The sequence below is a fragment of the Thermobia domestica genome, unplaced genomic scaffold, assembly GCF_964235325.1.
Source record: "Thermobia domestica unplaced genomic scaffold, izTheDome1.hap1.1 HAP1_SCAFFOLD_371, whole genome shotgun sequence".
Lineage (NCBI taxonomy): Eukaryota > Metazoa > Arthropoda > Insecta > Zygentoma > Lepismatidae > Thermobia > Thermobia domestica.
In genome coordinates, this window is record NW_027656084.1 from 146,269 (window position 1) to 165,000 (window position 18,732).

Sequence of the window (18,732 nt, forward strand, 5' to 3'; positions counted from 1 at the left end):
TGTGTTTAAGTACGTCTTGTGTAGAACTTTCACTATTCTAGCTTCTACGGTCTCTTTACAATTGAGAAAGAACATGATTTTGTGTTCTCCTCTACACCTGCCGGCTGCGTTCGCAGTTTTCGACGGTCAGTGTGGCCTCTGTTTGCCGTCAAATGTTCAACCTTCTGTAACATTTTAAAGTTTTATATATATATGGCGATACAACAATTCTTTTTATGAACTTCCCTGTAAAGTATGTAGGTTCACGTCTTGCAGAAATTAAATTAATCGGGTACGAATAGTTTTCTTGCAATAGTACAAAAACTTAATTTGGAATAAAAATGACCACAAGTGTGAGCAAAATGTAAAATTCTTCTTATTTACTTTCTTACTCTATTATAGGTCGCCCATTGAAAGAGTAAACTATATGGTGAAATAAAATTTATGTTGTTTTTCTTTTTATCACTATTTTTCTTCTTTTCATTTTCCCTCACAATGTCCGCACATCTTGGCGGACAGCAAAGCCTGTCTTCGCGGACAAAATTTGCGGTGCTGCTTACAAAATGCCTACGTTTGAAAAGATATATCATGTCTCAATTGTACCTGTGAATTAACAACGATATGTTATTCGGTTCATCGACATTCACATTCCAACATATCTGTCATCAGTCACTTAGCTCATCCCTTAAGTACACGCATAAAAGAGGTCCTAATTTTCATGCTCGTTCACACGAATATTCAGTTTATTTCATATTACGGAATTCCATTGAACGCTCCTTTGTAAAAAAAAAAAAAAAAAAAAAAAAAAAAAAAAAAAAAAAACCTCCAGGTTTTGATTCCGCTGACAGCGTTCAATTTCAACTTTAGGCTGGATTTTGAGCTCTCATGGCGATAAGCGGTTAAAGTTTTCCATGGGAGATACGTGTTCAACTTTGGGCATATTGACGGCAACCATGAACCATTATGTTGCCACCTATGAGACTTAAGTCCGCAATTATGAACGAAAAGTCGGCAACTATGAGCGTTTTGACGGCAACTGTGAGCCCTGGGTCGGCAATTATGAACAAAAGTCGGCAACTATGAGCATCATGAAAGCGAGTGTGAGCACTTTGGAAGCACCTGTGAACATTCTGAAGTCAACTGTGAGTATTTTGAAGATAAGCATGAAAAATTATGTTTTCAATTGTGAGCCCTATATTCGCAAATATGAACGAAAAGTCGGCAACTATGAGCGTTTTGACGGCAACTGTGAGCCCTGGGTCGGCAATTATGAACAAAAGTCGGCAACTATGAGCATCGTGAAAGCGAGTGTGAGCACTTTGGAAGCACCTGTGAACATTCTGAAGCCAAATGCGAGTATTTTGAAGATAAACATGAAAAATTATGTTTTCAATTGTGAGCCCTATATTCGCAAATATGAACGAAAAGTCGGCAACTATGAGCATCATGAAAGCGAGTGTGAGCACTTTGGAAGCACCTGTGAACATTCTGAAGTCAACTGTGAGTATTTTGAAGATAAGCATGAAAAATTATGTTTTCAATTGTGAGCCCTATATTCGCAAATATGAACGAAAAGTCGGCAACTATGAGCGTTTTGACGGCAACTGTGAGCCATAGGTCGGCAATTATGAACAAATAGTCGGCAACTATGAGCACTTTATCGGTAAATGTGAGCATGCTGACGGCTTGAGTGAGGAATCTGACGGCAACTGTGAGCCTTTTGACAGCAACCATGAAACATTTAACTTACACTATCAACTGTATATTTCATATTATGAATGAAAGGTCGACAACTATGAGCCTTGTGAGAGCGAGTGTTAGCAATTTCAGGGTTAGTGTGAAAATTGTCAAGGCAACGGAGAGTATTTGGAAGGTAAACATAAACTACAATGTCGGCAACTTTGACCCCAATGTCCGCAATTATGAACGAAAAGTCGGCAACTATGAGCGTTTTGACGGCAAGTGTGAGCACCCTGAAAGTACGTGTGAACATTCTGAAGCCAACTGCTAGTATTTTCAAGATAAACATGAAAAATTATGTATTCAATTGTGAGCTCTATATCCGCAATTATGAACGAAAAGTCGACAACTATGAGCGTTTTGATGGCAACTGTGAGCCTTGGGTCGGCAATTATGAACAAAAAGTCGGCAACTATGAGCATCATGAAAGCGAGTGTGAGCACTTTGGAAGCACGTGTGAACATTGTGAAGCCAACTGCGAGTATTTTGAAGATAAGCATGAAAAATTATGTTTTCAACTATGAGCCCTATATCCGCAAATATGAACGAAAAGTCGGCAACTATGATCGTTTTGACGGCAAGTGTGAGGATTTTGACGGCTAGTGTGAACCTTCTCATGGTAACTGTGAGCTCTATGTCCGCAATTATGAACGAATTGTGGGCAACTATGAGCATTTTGACGGCTTGTGTGAGGATCCTCATGGCAACTTTGAGCATTTTGATCCGATGATTCCTTCCACCTACTTCGATAAAAAAAAAAAAAAAAATGTTTTCGTACATTCTCGGTAGAGATTTCTCTTCTCTAGTTTCACTAGTTTTCTTTCTGTTGAGAAGAAGAAAAAAGAAAAGAAAAAGAAAGAAAATGGAAAGAAAGAAAAAATGAAAGAAAAGAAAAAAAAAAGATATCAAATTATGTACTCTCACGGGCGGTGTTCACGTTAAGCGTGGGCTCTGTTTGCCGTCAAATTTTCAAATTTCTACAACAATTTAGAGTATCTTTTCTTGTAGAAAAGTGCAGATACAATAATTCCTTACACGTACTCGAACGCATAATATCCAGGTACACTTGTTGTAGAAATTGCACTTCTCAGTTTTGAATAGTTTCCTTATAGTAGTGCAAAAGCTTAGTTTCGAATAAAAATGACCTCAAGTGTGAGCGAAATATAAATTTACTCTAATTTACTTTCATGCTCTATTATTGTTCACCCATTGAAAGAGTAAAGTATATGATTAAATAAAATTTATGTTATTATTATTATTTTTTTTCGCTTATCACTATTTTTCTTCTTTCCACTTTTCCGCACAATGTCAACACATCTTCGTGCACAGCTACACCTCTCTTAGTCGAAAACTTTTCAAACCTTCGGTAAAAGACAAACAAAAGTTTAGTTTGGTTAGCTTGTGGCTTCGCCCACAAAGCCCCTCCTTTTGAAGGTATTTCGCCCTTGCACCTCTTATTCTCACAATTCTAGGGAATTTCAAGTTTACTTTACTATTTCAACTAATTAAAAGATAAGATTTTGGATCCCAAGAAAACGCCTATTTAAATAGCGTGGGGATTTCTTCATCCTCCTTTAGACCCCTTAAACATTAAAAATATTCACTTTTGGCAATTTTGCTGTAGCTTAGTCTGGAAAGCCTACAATTATGCTAAATTTCATCATTGCAATCCTACCACAATTAACCGAACATTTTGGCGTGCAGAAGACGTCCCATATAAATGACATGAGAAAGACTTTTCAATTCCCCATAAAACCACTCTAAAGTTGAAAATTTTTACTTTGTACTGATTTACTTAGGTAACGCTAATGAAAACGTACAAGAATACCGAATTTCTCGTTTGTGTTCCAATTACAAGTAACTAAACTTTGAGATTACAAGTCTAAATAAAGGCCCATTTAAATAACATGGGGAATTTCTTCATTTCCTCTTTAGACCTCTTAAAAGTTAAAAATATTCACTTTTGACAATTTTCCTGTTGGTTAGTCCCGACAATCTACAATCATGTCGAAATTAGTTATTGTAGCCCTACAGGAAGTGCCCAATAATTTTGGGATGTCAAAGGTGTTTCATAGAAATAACATGGGAAATTTTTTGAGTTCCGCATAAAACCACGCTAAACTTGGAAATATATATCCAACTAGGTAAGACTTAGGAAAACGTACAAGTATACGGAATTTCAAAGTTTTATTAAAAGTACCTAAAATTTCAGATTATAGGTCCGCAAAACCGTCCATTTAAATAACATGGGAAATATCTTCATCGCCCCTTTAGACCAACTAAACATTCGAAATATTCACTTTAGGAAATTTTCCTGTGACTTACTCCCGAAAGGCTACAGTTTCGTCAAATATGGCCATTATAACTCTACAGGAAGTGCCTCATAATTTGCGGGTGTGAAAGGCGTCGTATACGTAAAGCCTTCGTTGCTTTTTTTTTTTCTTACCACATTTAGTAATTTTATAAATTTTGAGGACATGTAAAAGAATTTTGACGGCAAGTGTGAGCAGTTTGACGGCTAGTGTTACAACGATAAAATACAATTCGCTGTAGCCTTGGTTCCTTATTTTCTTATAATACATACGAGCCACATCAAAATAACAATGTTTCCATTACGTGGTTTCTCTCCATTTATATATATATATATATATATATATATATGTATTATTTATCTGATTGCCTGCCAACTAGATATTGAAAACCTTATTATTTTATGACATATGAATATCTTTTTTTTTTGTATATTTGATAATTCTATATTTTTAACTAACTTCTTCTTCGAAATTAACCTATGTTAGTACATATAAAGAAATACTCATTGCCCAAGTACCGCTGTAGCGTGAACCATCTGACGGCAAGTGTGAGCCCATGTCCAAAATTATGAACGAAAAGTCGGCAACTATGAGCGTGTTCACGGCAACTGTGAGGCCTTGGCCGGCAATTATGAACAAAAAGTCGGCAACTATGAGCATCATGAGAACTAGTGTGAGCACTTTGAAAGCACGTGTGAACATTCTGAAGCAAACTGCGAGTATTTTCAAGATAAGCATGAAGAATTATGTTTTCAATTGTGAGCCCCATAACTGCAATTATCAACAAAAAGTCGGCAACTATGAACGAAAAGTCGGCAACTATGAGCAGCGTGAAAGCCAGTGTGAGCACCTTGAAAGCACATGTGAACTTTCTGGAGCAAACTGCGAGTATTTTCAAGATAAGCATGAAGAATTATGTTTTCAATTGTGAGCCCCATATCCGCAATTATGAACGAAAACTAGGCAACTATGAGCGTTTTGAATGCAACTGTGAGGCCTTGGTCGGCAATTATGAACGAATGGTCGGCAACTATGAGCACTTTTTTTTTTTTAATGTGAACATTCTGACGGCTTGCGTGAGGAATCTGACGGAAACTGTGAGGCTTTCGACAACAACCATGAACCATTTAACTTACACTATCAGCAGTATGTTAGATATTATGAATGAAAAGTCGGCAACTATGAGCATCGTGGAAACGAGTGTGAGCATTTTGAAAGTACGTGTGAAGATTCTGAAGGCAACTGTAAGTATTTTGAAGATGGGCACGAACGAATATGTAGGCAAATATGAGCCCTTTGTCCGCAATTATGAACGAAAAGTCGGCAACTATGAACGTTTTGACGGCAACTGTGAGGCCTTGGTCGGCAATTATGAACGAATAGTCGGCAACTATGAGCACTTTTTTTTTAATGTGAGAATTCTCACGTTTTGCGTGAGCATTGTGACAGAAACTGTGAGGCTTTTGACACCAACCGTGAACCATTTAAGTTACACTATCAGCAGTATGTTAGATATTATGAATGAAAAGTCGGCAACTATGAGCATCGTGGAAGCGAGTGTGAGCATTTTTAAAGTACGCGTGAACATTCTGAAGGCAGCTGTGTGTATTCTGAGGATGAGCATGAAACATTATGTAGGAAACTATGAGCCCTTTGTCCGCAATTATGAACAAAAAGTCGGCAACTATGAGCGTTTTGACGGCAACTGTGAGGCGTTGGTCGGCAATTATAAACATGTAGTCGGCAACTATGAGCGTTTTGACAGCAACTGTGAGGCCTTGGTCGGCAATTATGAACGAATGGTCGGCAACTATGAGCACATTTTTTTTTTCTAATGTGAGGATTATCACGGCTTGTCTGAAGAATCTGGCCGCAACTGTGAGACTTTTCACAGCAACTGTGAACCATTTAACTTACACTATCAGCATTATGAATGAAAAGTCGGCAACTAAGAGCATTGTGTAAGAGAGTGTGAGCATTTTGAAACTACGTGTGAACATTCTGAAGGCAACTGTGAGTATTTTTAGGATGAGCACGAATCAGTATGTGGGCAACTATGAGCCCTTTGTCCGCAATTATGAACGAAATGTCGGCAACTATGAGCGTTTTGACGGCAACTGTGAGGAGTTGGTCGGCAATTATGAGCAAATAGTCGGCAACTATGAGCACTTTTTTTTTTTTTGAATGTGAGCATTCTGACGGCTTGTGTCAAGAATCTGACCGCAACTATGAGACTTTTGACAGCAACCATCAACCATGTAACTTACACTATCAGCATTATGAATAAAAAGTCGGCAACTATGACCATCGTGGGAGCGAGTGTGAGCTTTTTGAAAGTACGTGTGAACATTCTGAAGGCAACTGTGAGTATTTTGAAGATAAGCACGAAACATTATGTAGGCAACTATGAGCCCTTTGTACGCAATTATGAACGAAAAGTCGGCAACTATGAGCGTTTTGACGGCAACTGTGAGGAGTTGGTCGGCAATTATGAGCAAATAGTCGGCAACTATGAGCACTTTTTTTTTTTGAATGTGAGCATTCTGACGGCTTGTGTCAAGAATCTGACCGCAACTATGAGACTTTTCACAGCAACTGTGAACCATTTAACTTACACTATCAGCATTATGAATGAAAAGTCGGCAACTAAGAGCATTGTGTAAGAGAGTGTGAGCATTTTGAAACTACGTGTGAACATTCTGAAGGCAACTGTGAGTATTTTTAGGATGAGCACGAATCAGTATGTGGGCAACTATGAGCCCTTTGTCCGCAATTATGAACGAAAAGTCGGCAACTATGAGCGTTTTGACGGCAACTGTGAGGCCTTGGTCGGCAATTATGAACGAATAGTCGGCAACTATGAGCACTTTTTTTTTAATGTGAGAATTCTTACGTTTTGCGTGAGCATTGTGACAGAAATTGTGAGGCTTCTGACACCAACCATGAACCACTTAAGTTACACAATCAGCAGTATGTTAGATATTATGAATGAAAAGTCGGCAACTATGAGCATCGTGGAAGCGAATGTGAGCATTTTGAAACTACGTGTGAACATTCTGAAGGCAACTATGAGTATTTTGAAAATGAGCTGGAACCATTAAGTAGGCAACTATGAGCCCTTTGTACGCAATTATGAAGGAAAAGTCGGCAACTATGAACGTTTTGACGGCAACTGTGAGGCCTTGGTCGGCAATTATGAACGAAAAGTCGGCAACTATGAGCGTTTTGACGGCAACTGTGAGGCTTTGGTCGGCAATTATGAACGAATAGTCGGCAACTATGAGCGTTTTGACGGCAACTGTGAGGCCTTGGTCGGCAATTATGAACGAATGGTCGGCAACTATGAGCGTTTTGACGGCAACTGTGAGGCCTTGGTCGGCAATTATGAACGAAAAGTCGCCAACTATGAGCGTTTTGATGGCAACTGTGAGGCCTTGGTCGGCAATTATGAACGAATGGTCGGCAACTATGAGCACTTTTTTTCTTAATGTGAGCATTCTGACGGCTTATGCAAATAATGTGACGGGAACTGTGAGCCTTTTGATAGCAACCATGATCCATTTAACTTACACTATCAGCAGTATGTTAGATATTATGAATGAAAAGTCGGCAACTATGAGCATCGTGGAAGCGAATGTGAGCATTTTGAAACTACGTGTGAACATTCTGAAGGCAACTATGAGTATTTTGAAGATGAGCTGGGACCATTAAGTAGGCAACTATGAGCCCTTTGTACGCAATTATGAACGAAAAGTCGGCAACTATGAGCGTTTTGACGGCAACAGTGAGAAGTTGGTCGGCAATTATGAGCAAATAGTCGGCAACTATGAGCCCTTTTTTTTTTTTTTTTTTGAATGTGAGCATTCTGACGGCTTGTGTCAAGAATCTGACCGCAACTATGAGACTTTTGACAGCAACCATCAACCATGTAACTTACACTATCAGCATTATGAATAAAAAGTCGGCAACTATGACCATCGTGGGAGCGAGTGTGAGCTTTTTGAAAGTACGTGTGAACATTCTGAAGGCAACTGTGAGTATTTTGAAGATAAGCACGAAACATTATGTAGGCAACTATGAGCCCTTTGTACGCAATTATGAACGAAAAGTCGGCAACTATGAGCGTTTTGACGGCAACTGTGAGGAGTTGGTCGGCAATTATGAGCAAATAGTCGGCAACTATGAGCACTTTTTTTTTTTTGAATGTGAGCATTCTGACGGCTTGTGTCAAGAATCTGACCGCAACTATGAGACTTTTGACAGCAACCATCAACCATTTAACTTACACTATCAGCAATATGTTAGATATTATGAATGAAAAGTCAGCAACTATGAGCATCATGGAAGCGAGTGTGCGCATTTTGAAATTACGTTTGAACATTCTGAAGGCAACTGTGAGTATTTTGAAGATGAGCACGAACCATTATGTAGGCAACTATGAGCCCTTTGTACGCAATTATGAACAAAAAGTCGGCAACTATGAGCGTTTTGACGGCAACTGTGAGGCCTTGGTCGGCAATTATGAACGAATGGTCGGCAACTATGAGCACTTTTTTTCTTAATGTGAGCATTCTGACGGCTTGTGCAAATAATGTGACGGGAACTGTGAGCCTTTTGATAGCAACCATGATCCATTTAACTTACACTATCAGCAGTATGTTAGATATTATGAATGAAAAGTCGGCAACTATGAGCATCGTGGAAGCGAATGTGAGCATTTTGAAACTACGTGTGAACATTCTGAAGGCAACTATGAGTATTTTGAAGATGAGCTGGAACCATTAAGTAGGCAACTGTGAGCCCTTTGTACGCAATTATGAAGGAAAAGTCGGCAACTATGAACGTTTTGACGGCAACTGTGAGGCCTTGGTCGGCAATTATGAACGAATAGTCGGCAACTATGAACGTTTTGACGGCAACTGTGAGGCTTTCGTCGGCAATTATGAACGAAAAGTCGGCAACTATGAGCGTTTTGACGGCAACTGTGAGGCTTTGGTCGGCAATTATGAACGAATAGTCGGCAACTATGAGCGTTTTGACGGCAACTGTGAGGCCTTGGTCGGCAATTATGAACGAATGGTCGGCAACTATGAGCGTTTTGACGGCAACTGTGAGGCCTTGGTCGGCAATTATGAACGAAAAGTCGCCAACTATGAGCGTTTTGATGGCAACTGTGAGGCCTTGGTCGGCAATTATGAACGAATGGTCGGCAACTATGAGCACTTTTTTTCTTAATGTGAGCATTCTGACGGCTTGTGCAAATAATGTGACGGGAACTGTGAGCCTTTTGATAGCAACCATGATCCATTTAACTTACACTATCAGCAGTATGTTAGATATTATGAATGAAAAGTCGGCAACTATGAGCATCGTGGAAGCGAATGTGAGCATTTTGAAACTACGTGTGAACATTCTGAAGGCAACTATGAGTATTTTGAAGATGAGCTGGAACCATTAATTAGGCAACTATGAGCCCTTTGTACGAAATTATGAAGGAAAAGTCGGCAACTATGAACGTTTTGACGGCAACTGTGAGGCCTTCGTCGGCAATTATGAACGAAAAATCGGCAACTATGAGCGTTTTGACGGCAACTGTGAGGCCTTGGTCGGCAACTATGAGCACTCTTTTTTTAAAATTTGAGCATTATGACGGCTTGTGTGAAAAATCTGACCGCAACTGTGAGACTTTTGACAGCAACCATGAACCATTTAACTTACATTATCAGTATTATGAATTAAAAGTCGGCAACTATGAGCATCGTGTAAGCGAGTGTGAGCATTTTGAAAGTACGTGTGAACATTCTGAAGGCAACTGTGATTATTTTGAAGATGAGCACGAACGAGTATGTGATTAACTATGAGCCCATTGTCCGCAATTATCAACGAAAAGTCGGCAACTATGAGCGTTTTGACGGCAACTGTGAGGCCTATGTCCGCAATTATGAACAAATAGTCGGCAACTATGAGCGCTTTGACGGCAAGTGTGAGCATTGTGACGCCTTTTGTGACGATTCTGACGGCAACTGTGAGCCATTAGTCGGGAACTATAAACTTTTATGTCGGGGACTATGAATGAAAAGTCGGCAACTATGAGCGTTTTGACGGCAACTGTGAGGCATTGGTCGGCAATTATGAGCGAGTAGTCGGCAACTATGAGCGTTTTGACGGCAACTGTGAGGCCTTAGTCGGCAATTATGAACGAATAGTCGGCAACTGTGAGGCCTTGGTCGGCAATTATGAACGAATGGTCGCCAACTATGAGCACTTTTTTTCTTAATGTGAGCATTCTGACGGCTTGTGCAAATAATGTGACGGCAACTGTGAGCCTTTTGATAGCAACCATGAACCATTTAACTTACACTATCAGGAGTATGTTAGATATTATGAATGAAAAGTCGGCAACTATGAGCATCGTGGAAGCGAATGTGAGCATTTTGAAACTACGTGTGAACATTCTGAAGGCAATTATGAGTATTTTGAAGATGAGCTGGAACCATTAAGTAGGCAACTATGAGCCCTTTGTACGCAATTATGAACGAAAAGTCGGCAACTATGAGCGTTTTGACGGCAACTGTGAGGCATTGGTCGGCAATTATGAACGAATAGTCGGCAACTATGAACGTTTCGACGGCAATTGTGAGGCCTTGGTCGGCAATTATGAACGAAAAGTCGGCAACTATGAGCGTTTTGACGGCAACTGTGAGGCCTTGGTCGGCAACTATGAGCACTTTTTTTTTAATGTGAGCATTATGACGGCTTTTGTGAAAAATCTGACCGCAACTGTGAAACTTTTGAGAGCAACCATGAACCCTTTAACTTACATTATCAGCATTATGAATTAAAAGTCGGCAACTATGAGCATCGTGTAAGCGAGTGTGAGCATTTTGAAATTACGTGTGAACAGTCTGAAGGCAACTGTGTTTATTTTGAAGATGAGCACGAACCAGTATGTGATTAACTATGAGCCCATTGTCCGGAATTATCAACGAAAATTCGGCAACTATGAGCGTTTTGACGGCAACTGTGAGGCCTATGTCCGCAATTATGAACACATAGTCGGCAACTATGAGCGCTTTGACGGCAAGTGTGAGCATTGTGACGCCTTTTGTGACGATTCTGACGGCAACTGTGAGCCATTAGTCGGGAACTATAAACTTTTATGTCGGGGACTATGAATGAAAAGTCGGCAACTATGAGCACTCTGACGGCAAGTGTGAGCAATTTGACGTCTACTGTGAGGATTCTGACGGCAACTGTGAGCTATTTGAGTGGAACTATTAAGCATTGTGTGTGCAACTTTGAACGCTCTGAGGGGTTTCCTGAACATGTTGACAGCATGTATGAACCACATTTCGGGAACAGTGGGCAATCTGACGGGAACTGTGAACATTGTTGTTGGCGACTTTTCACCCAGCATAACGTTAGAATATGACGGCAACCGTGGCTTCGTTTGCCGTCATTTTTGACATTCTGTGATTTTTCGTGACTGGTGTGCAATCGAGAGGAATCGCTACATTATAGGGATTAGGGTACAGAAGCAGCCCCGTTTACACTTTGTTAAGTCCTGGCTTGAAATTGTTCTATGAGGTTGTAATTAACATGAGTTTGACCTAATTCATGTTTTTGGATTGTTCTTTACATTAATTTTGTAACCCGAGCGCGAAAAGCAGCCCTTTTCGTAGAGAACTTTTTACCCAGCATAACCTTTGAGTATGGCGGCAACTGTGGCTTCGTTTGCCGTCATTTTTGAGATTCCGTGATTTTCGTGACTGGTGTCCGATCGAGAGGAATCTCATCACTATAGGAGGTATGGTAGTGGGCAATCCTGCTATATACTTAGGTTAGGTTAGGCTGGCTTATACTTTCAATTTGTTCCCAGAAGTTAGGAGAGTGTAAAAGTTGTTAAGTTTTGAGTGTCGTATTCTGTAACGGTTTATATATATACTGGATGTCAAATCACGTTTTCCCACCCTTGCGTGGGATGTATACGGCAACCGTGGCTGCATTCGCCGTCATGGTCAAAACGAGGCTGCGCAACGCCGGCAATTTCAAGACAGGTGTAGTATCGAGAGGAATCTCTACACTATAGGAGGTAGGGTAGTGAACAAGCCTTCTATATAAACATTCCCTTTAAATTGTTCACGGAGGTTGGAGAGACCGCTAATGGTATTGCTTTCTAAATGAGGCTTACTTTTTTCTCTCCGCGGCCTAGTCTGTCGAGAAATCTTGACTTCTGGCCACAGACAGAAAGCTAGTCTTCGCAGGAGGCGGAAATGGCTAAATTGGGAAGGGAAGCCACAGGCTGGTTGGTTTCTTTATGGGAGTCTAAACGCACTATCGCTGTTGATGTTGGTTAATTTTGAAGGCGGACTAATATCGGCGGATGGTAGTGTAGGCTCAAAAGGAATTTTATCAGCCGCAGGCAAGAACCCTGGGATGCTATTCACGGGCGTCCTAGCCGGTCAAGGTGTAGAGGAGGTTGCAAACCCTGTTGCTGCCTGGGAGGAATGCTTCATAGAAATGTGCGTCCATGGGCGGACCTATGAAAGGGCATGCAGTGCGGGTTTGCCAGCACGCCTAATGTTGTCCAAAGACTTCCTCGTATTTTGACAAAGAATGTCAGAAACCTTGGTCGGACGGCTGTTTCTAAGAGGGCACGTGGCGATGGGGAATGTGTGAGGTAGGCTCTCATACGGAAGTACCTGTCGTTTACGGGAAGGAGACAATCCTTCTTAACCCGAGGCCTAGCCTGTCGATCACGCCTTCGGGCAATTGACTTCTGGCCGATGCCGCTTTGTGCGGTTGCTGAATGCGAAGAATACTTGAACGGAAGCTACTGTCACACCCAGAGGACACGAGTAAGACTTATATCACTGGAGCAGGAGCCTAAATGTGCTTTTGTGGGTAGCCATACGGCCAGTTCTAACGTGTGCGAGGCCCCACGAGAGTAGGCTTATTCTGGTGGATGAGAAGTCTTTTAATATTTGCTCTGTCGGGTGAACGGAAGCCACAGTCATCCGTAGGACACGAGTAGACTTATTTCACTGGAGCAGGAGTCTAAATGTGCTTTTGTGGGCAACCTTACGGCCAGTTCTAACGGGAGCCAGGCCCCACAAGAGTAGGCTTATTCCGGTGGAGAAGGAGTCTTTAAAATTTGCTGTGTCGGGTGAACGGCTATATTTGAACGGAAGCCACAGTCATCCGTAGGACACGAGTAGACTTATTTCACTGGAGCAGGAGTCTAAATGTGCTTTTGTGGGCAACCTTACGGCCAGTTCTAACGGGAGCCAGGCCCCACAAGAGTAGGCTTATTCCGGTGGAGAAGGAGTCTTTAAAATTTGCTGTGTCGGGTGAACGGCTATATTTGAACGGAAGCCACAGTCATCCGTAGGACACGAGTAGACTTATTTCACTGGAGCAGGAGTCTAAATGTGCTTTTGTGGGCAACCTTACGGCCAGTTCTAACGGGAGCCAGGCCCCACAAGAGTAGGCTTATTCCGGTGGAGAAGGAGTCTTTAAAATTTGCTGTGTCGGGTGAACGGCTATATTTGAACGGAAGCCATAGTCATCCGTAGGACACGAGTAGACTTATTTCACTGGAGCAGGAGTCTAAATGTGCTTTTGTGGGCAACCTTACGGCCAGTTCTAACGGGAGCCAGGCCCCACAAGAGTAGGCTTATTCCGGTGGAGAAGGAGTCTTTAAAATTTGCTGTGTCGGGTGAACGGCTATATTTGAACGGAAGCCACAGTCATCCGTAGGACACGAGTAGACTTATTTCACTGGAGCAGGAGTCTAAATGTGCTTTTGTGGGCAACCTTACGGCCAGTTCTAACGGGAGCCAGGCCCCACAAGAGTAGGCTTATTCCGGTGGAGAAGGAGTCTTTAAAATTTGCTGTGTCGGGTGAACGGCTATATTTGAACGGAAGCCATAGTCATCCGTAGGACACGAGTAGACTTATTTCACTGGAGCAGGAGTCTAAATGTGCTTTTGTGGGCAACCTTACGGCCAGTTCTAACGGGAGCCAGGCCCCACAAGAGTAGGCTTATTCCGGTGGAGAAGGAGTCTTTAAAATTTGCTGTGTCGGGTGACCGGCCATGAAACCTTTGTGAGGACTTGTCTCCTCGTTTCCACAGCATTTCCGCGCCTGTAAGTTGCGGAAGGTAGCATGCTATGCTTGAAGAACTGTCATCCGTTTAAGGACAGGAGTAGACTAATTCCATTGAGGCAGGAGTCTAATATGCTTTTGTGCACAGCCATACGGCCAGTCCTAACGGGAGCAAGGCTCGCAAAAGTAGGCTTTATTTCAATGGACCAGAAGTCTTTAATATTGCTCTGTCGGGATTGTCAGTTCAAACGGGAGCAGTTTCTGCACGCTACAAACCGCTGACGAGATCTTTCTCGTGTCAATGTGATTCCCTAGCCTGGGCCGGCGCAAGGCTGGCTGGCGAACAAGGTAATTGGGCCTCTGGGTTTCATACACACGAGGTGTCTCAGATGCGTTTAGGGTGAACAGGAATAATCCGTGCAATTCTCTAGCCTGGGCCGGCGCAAGGCTGGCTGGCGAACAAGGTAATTGGGCCTCTGAGTTTTGCATTTCGGAGTTTCCTTAATTCCGGGAGGAGCCACAAAGAAGAGTCCTGAGAGTTTCTCGTGTCCATGCAATTCTCTAGCCTGGGCCGGCGCAAGGCTGGCTGGCGAACAAGGTAATTGGGCCTCTGAGTTTTGTACACACGAGTGGTCTTAGGATCCTTCGGGCTCAACAGGGATTGTTGGAGAAAGTCTCTAGCCTGGGCCGGCGCAAGGCTGGCTGGCGAACAAGGTAATTGGGCCTCTGAGTCTTTATTCCCAGTTTCCTTAGTTCCCGGGTTAGGTTCACCTGTTAAATCGGAGGAGTCCGATTTATGTGTAAAGATAATGCCAGAGTGAAGGGAGCCAGATTTCACTTGAAGGAGCAAGAGCCAGTGTGGTTAAGAAGTGAGCCGTTTTGTACTCTTAAGGAGGGATGCCGATTGACTTTGAACGGGCTGTCCTCGCTTTAGAGTTTGGGCCAGTTGACGGGAGCTTACTTGTCCTTCTTGAGAATGAGGCCAGATAGCATGTCCTTTCTAGCTTACAAAGGCTTATGCGGAGCATTGTTTTTTGTAAGTGACTTTTTATTCTCCATGTGGCATTTAAGTACCGATTTTCCTTAAGTTAAGGACGGTATAGACTCATCGCCAGTTTGAGCGTGTATCACTTGTCGAACGGAAGCCACTGTCATCCAAGGACACTAGTAGACTTATATTTCACTGGAGCAGGAGTCTAAATGTGCTTTTGTGGGTACCCTTACGGCCAGTTCTAACGGGAGCCAGGCCCCACAAAAGTAGGCTTATTCCGGTGGAAAAAGGAGTCTTTAAAATTTGCTGTGTCGGGTGAACGGCTATATGTAAACGGAAGCCACAGTCATCCGTAGGACATGAGTAGACTTATTTCGCTGGAGGAGGAGTCTAAATGTGCTTTTGTGGGTACCCTTACGGCCAGTTCTAACGGGAGCCAGGCCCCACAAAGGTAGGCTTATTCTGGCGGAAGAGGAGTCTTTAAAATTGCTCTGTCGGATGTACCGGCAACGTGTGGAAGGAAGCTGTTGTAACCCAAGGATACAAGTAGGCTTGTTCCATTGGATTGGGAGTCTAATATGCTCTTGGCGGCTGTCACACGGCCAGTATTAACGGGAGCTAGTCACCGCAAGAGTAGGCTTATTCCAGCGGAACAGAAGTCTAAAATGCTTGGTCGGGTGTAGCTTTCCTATCCTTTGTTAGAACGCTGTGTTGGTTGTGTCCAACACTTTCCGGCTTTTTAGTCGGTCAATTCCCTGGTTGATCCTGCCAGTAGTCATATGCTTGTCTCAAAGATTAAGCCATGCATGTCTCAGTGCAAGCCAAAACAAGGTGAAACCGCGAATGGCTCATTAAATCAGTTATGGTTCCTTAGATCGTACCTATCCTACTTGGATAACTGTGGTAATTCTAGAGCTAATACATGCAACTAGAATCCCGCCCAGCAATGGAAGGGATGCTTTTATTAGATTAAAACCAATCGGTCGGTTCGTCCGTCCGAAACCTTGGTGACTCTGAATAACTTTGGGCTGATCGCACGGTCTCTGTACCGGCGACGCATCTTTCAAATGTCTGCCTTATCAACTGTCGATGGTAGGTTCTGCGCCTACCATGGTTGTTACGGGTAACGGGGAATCAGGGTTCGATTCCGGAGAGGGAGCCTGAGAAACGGCTACCACATCCAAGGAAGGCAGCAGGCGCGCAAATTACCCACTCCCGGCACGGGGAGGTAGTGACGAAAAATAACGATACGGGACTCATCCGAGGCCCCGTAATCGGAATGAATACACTTTAAATCCTTTAATGAGAATCTATCGGAGGGCAAGTCTGGTGCCAGCCGCCGCGGTAATTCCAGCTCCGATAGCGTATATTAAAGTTGTTGCGGTTAAAAAGCTCGTAGTTGGATCTGGGTCTCGGACGATCGGTTCGCCGCCCGGCGTTTAACTGATCGTTCCGGACGTCCTGCCGGTTTTTCCTTTCTCGGTGCTCTTCATTGAGTGTCTTGATTGGCCGGCACGTTTACTTTGAACAAATTAGAGTGCTCAAAGCAGGCCGTGTCGCCTGAATGTTCGGTGCATGGAATAATGGAATAGGACCTCGGTTCTATTTTGTTGGTTTTCGGAACTCGAGGTAATGATTAATAGGGACAGACGGGGGCATTAGTATTGCGACGTTAGAGGTGAAATTCTTGGATCGTCGCAAGACTAACCGATGCGAAAGCATTTGCCAAGAATGTTTTCATTAATCAAGAACGAAAGTTAGAGGTTCGAAGGCGATCAGATACCGCCCTAGTTCTAACCATAAACGATGCCAGCCAGCAATCCGCCGAAGTTCCTCCAATGACTCGGCGGGCGGCTTCCGGGAAACCAAAGCTTTTGGGTTCCGGGGGAAGTATGGTTGCAAAGCTGAAACTTAAAGGAATTGACGGAAGGGCACCACCAGGAGTGGGGCCTGCGGCTTAATTTGACTCAACACGGGAAACCTCACCAGGCCCGGACACTGGAAGGATTGACAGATTGAGAGCTCTTTCTTGATTCAGTGGGTGGTGGTGCATGGCCGTTCTTAGTTGGTGGAGCGATTTGTCTGGTTAATTCCGATAACGAACGAGACTCTAGCCTGCTAACTAGGCGTTGGAATCTTTCCTTCCAACGTTCATGTCTTCTTAGAGGGACAGGCTGCCTCTAGCAGCACGAGATTGAGCAATAACAGGTCTGTGATGCCCTTAGATGTTCTGGGCCGCACGCGCGCCACACTGAAGGAATCAACGTGTCTTCCCTGACCGAAAGGTCCGGGTAACCCGCTGAACCTCCTTCGTGCTAGGGATTGGGGCTTGCAATTATGTCCCATAAACGAGGAATTCCCAGTAAGCGCAAGTCATAAGCTTGCGTTGATTACGTCCCTGCCCTTTGTACACACCGCCCGTCGCTACTACCGATTGAATGATTTAGTGAGGCCTTCGGACTGATACCCGGCACCTCCGTCTTGCGGTGGTACCGACGTGTCGGAAAGATGGCCAAACTTGATCATTTAGAGGAAGTAAAAGTCGTAACAAGGTTTCCGTATGTGAACCTGCGGAAGGATCATTATCAATTCATCACCACTGCGGTGGTTGATGTCAAAAGTTTCTTATTAGTGTGTCGTATCAGTTAGATTGACACCGTTGAACGGGAGCCACTGATCTTGACAGGCGAAGGAGAGAAAGGTGAGCCGTGTCTTCCCTTTAGTTGGGAAGCGAGCAGCAAGAACGGGAGCCACTGTCATCGGCGAGGGTAGCGTAGGCTACCTGTTGACACAGGCCGTGTGTCATCAAAGGATTGGAGTAGACTTATTTCGGTGGAAAAGAAGTCTTGAAAAGACTCCAAGAGAGTAAGACTTATTCCATCGGAGCAGGAGTCTTAAATGCTCAGTCAGATGACATGATAAACCAGTTCCGACGTCCAAGGGCTCAAGTAAGCTTATTCCGTTTGAAAAGAAGTCTTGAAAAGACTCCAAGAGAGTAAGACTTATTCCATCGGAGCAGGAGCGTTTAAAATGCTTGTGTCGGATGTCGAGTGCTGGGGTAGAACGGAAGCTTGTCCTCCAAGGACTCGAGTAGGCTGTGACTGCTTTGTGGGAGAAGTCTTGAAAAGGCTCCGAGGAGCAAGGCTTACACGTTAGTAGCACAAGAAGCCTTTAATACGCTCGGGTCGGGCGACTAGAGCTAGAATTCGCTGCTTTGTAGGCCAGTATCCTTTTCTGTTCAAGATGGCCTTCAATGAAAAACTGGTAGCCATGATTTTTGGCTACAAACTCATGGGCAGCCTAAGATTATTCCTTGTGATGCAGGGAAAGGCTTTCGAATGAACACGCCCAGCTTTGTGGTGAGTGACCGCAGCTGACGGGGCCAAACAGGAGGCAGGGCGGCCCCCGATGCGGTTTGTTTACCGAACTTTAATTTCTTGCACGGCATACGTGAAATGCTGTTGTAGAATTTTTACAACCCTGAACGGTGGATCACTTGGCTCGTGGGTCGATGAAGAACGCAGCTAGCTGCGCGAAAGAGTGTGAACTGCAGGACACACGAACATCGACGTTTCGAACGCACATTGCGACCCAGGATCTCTT

The 18,732-nt window shown here is 43.4% G+C and overlaps 2 non-coding genes across 2 annotated transcripts in view; both read left to right on the forward strand.

The window, feature by feature from the left end:
* Positions 1–15,881: 15,881 nt before the first annotated feature.
* LOC145676795 (small subunit ribosomal RNA) lies at positions 15,882–17,714 on the forward strand. The gene has a single exon (XR_014129478.1). It is a non-coding gene; the product is annotated as a small subunit ribosomal RNA (ribosomal RNA).
* An 891-nt stretch (positions 17,715–18,605) lies between these two features.
* The window catches only part of LOC145676806 (5.8S ribosomal RNA), a 152-nt gene continuing 25 nt past the window's right edge, over positions 18,606–18,732 (forward strand). The window contains exon 1 of the ribosomal RNA XR_014129484.1: positions 18,606–18,732. This exon is cut by the window's right edge and continues 25 nt beyond it. This is a non-coding gene — a ribosomal RNA (5.8S ribosomal RNA).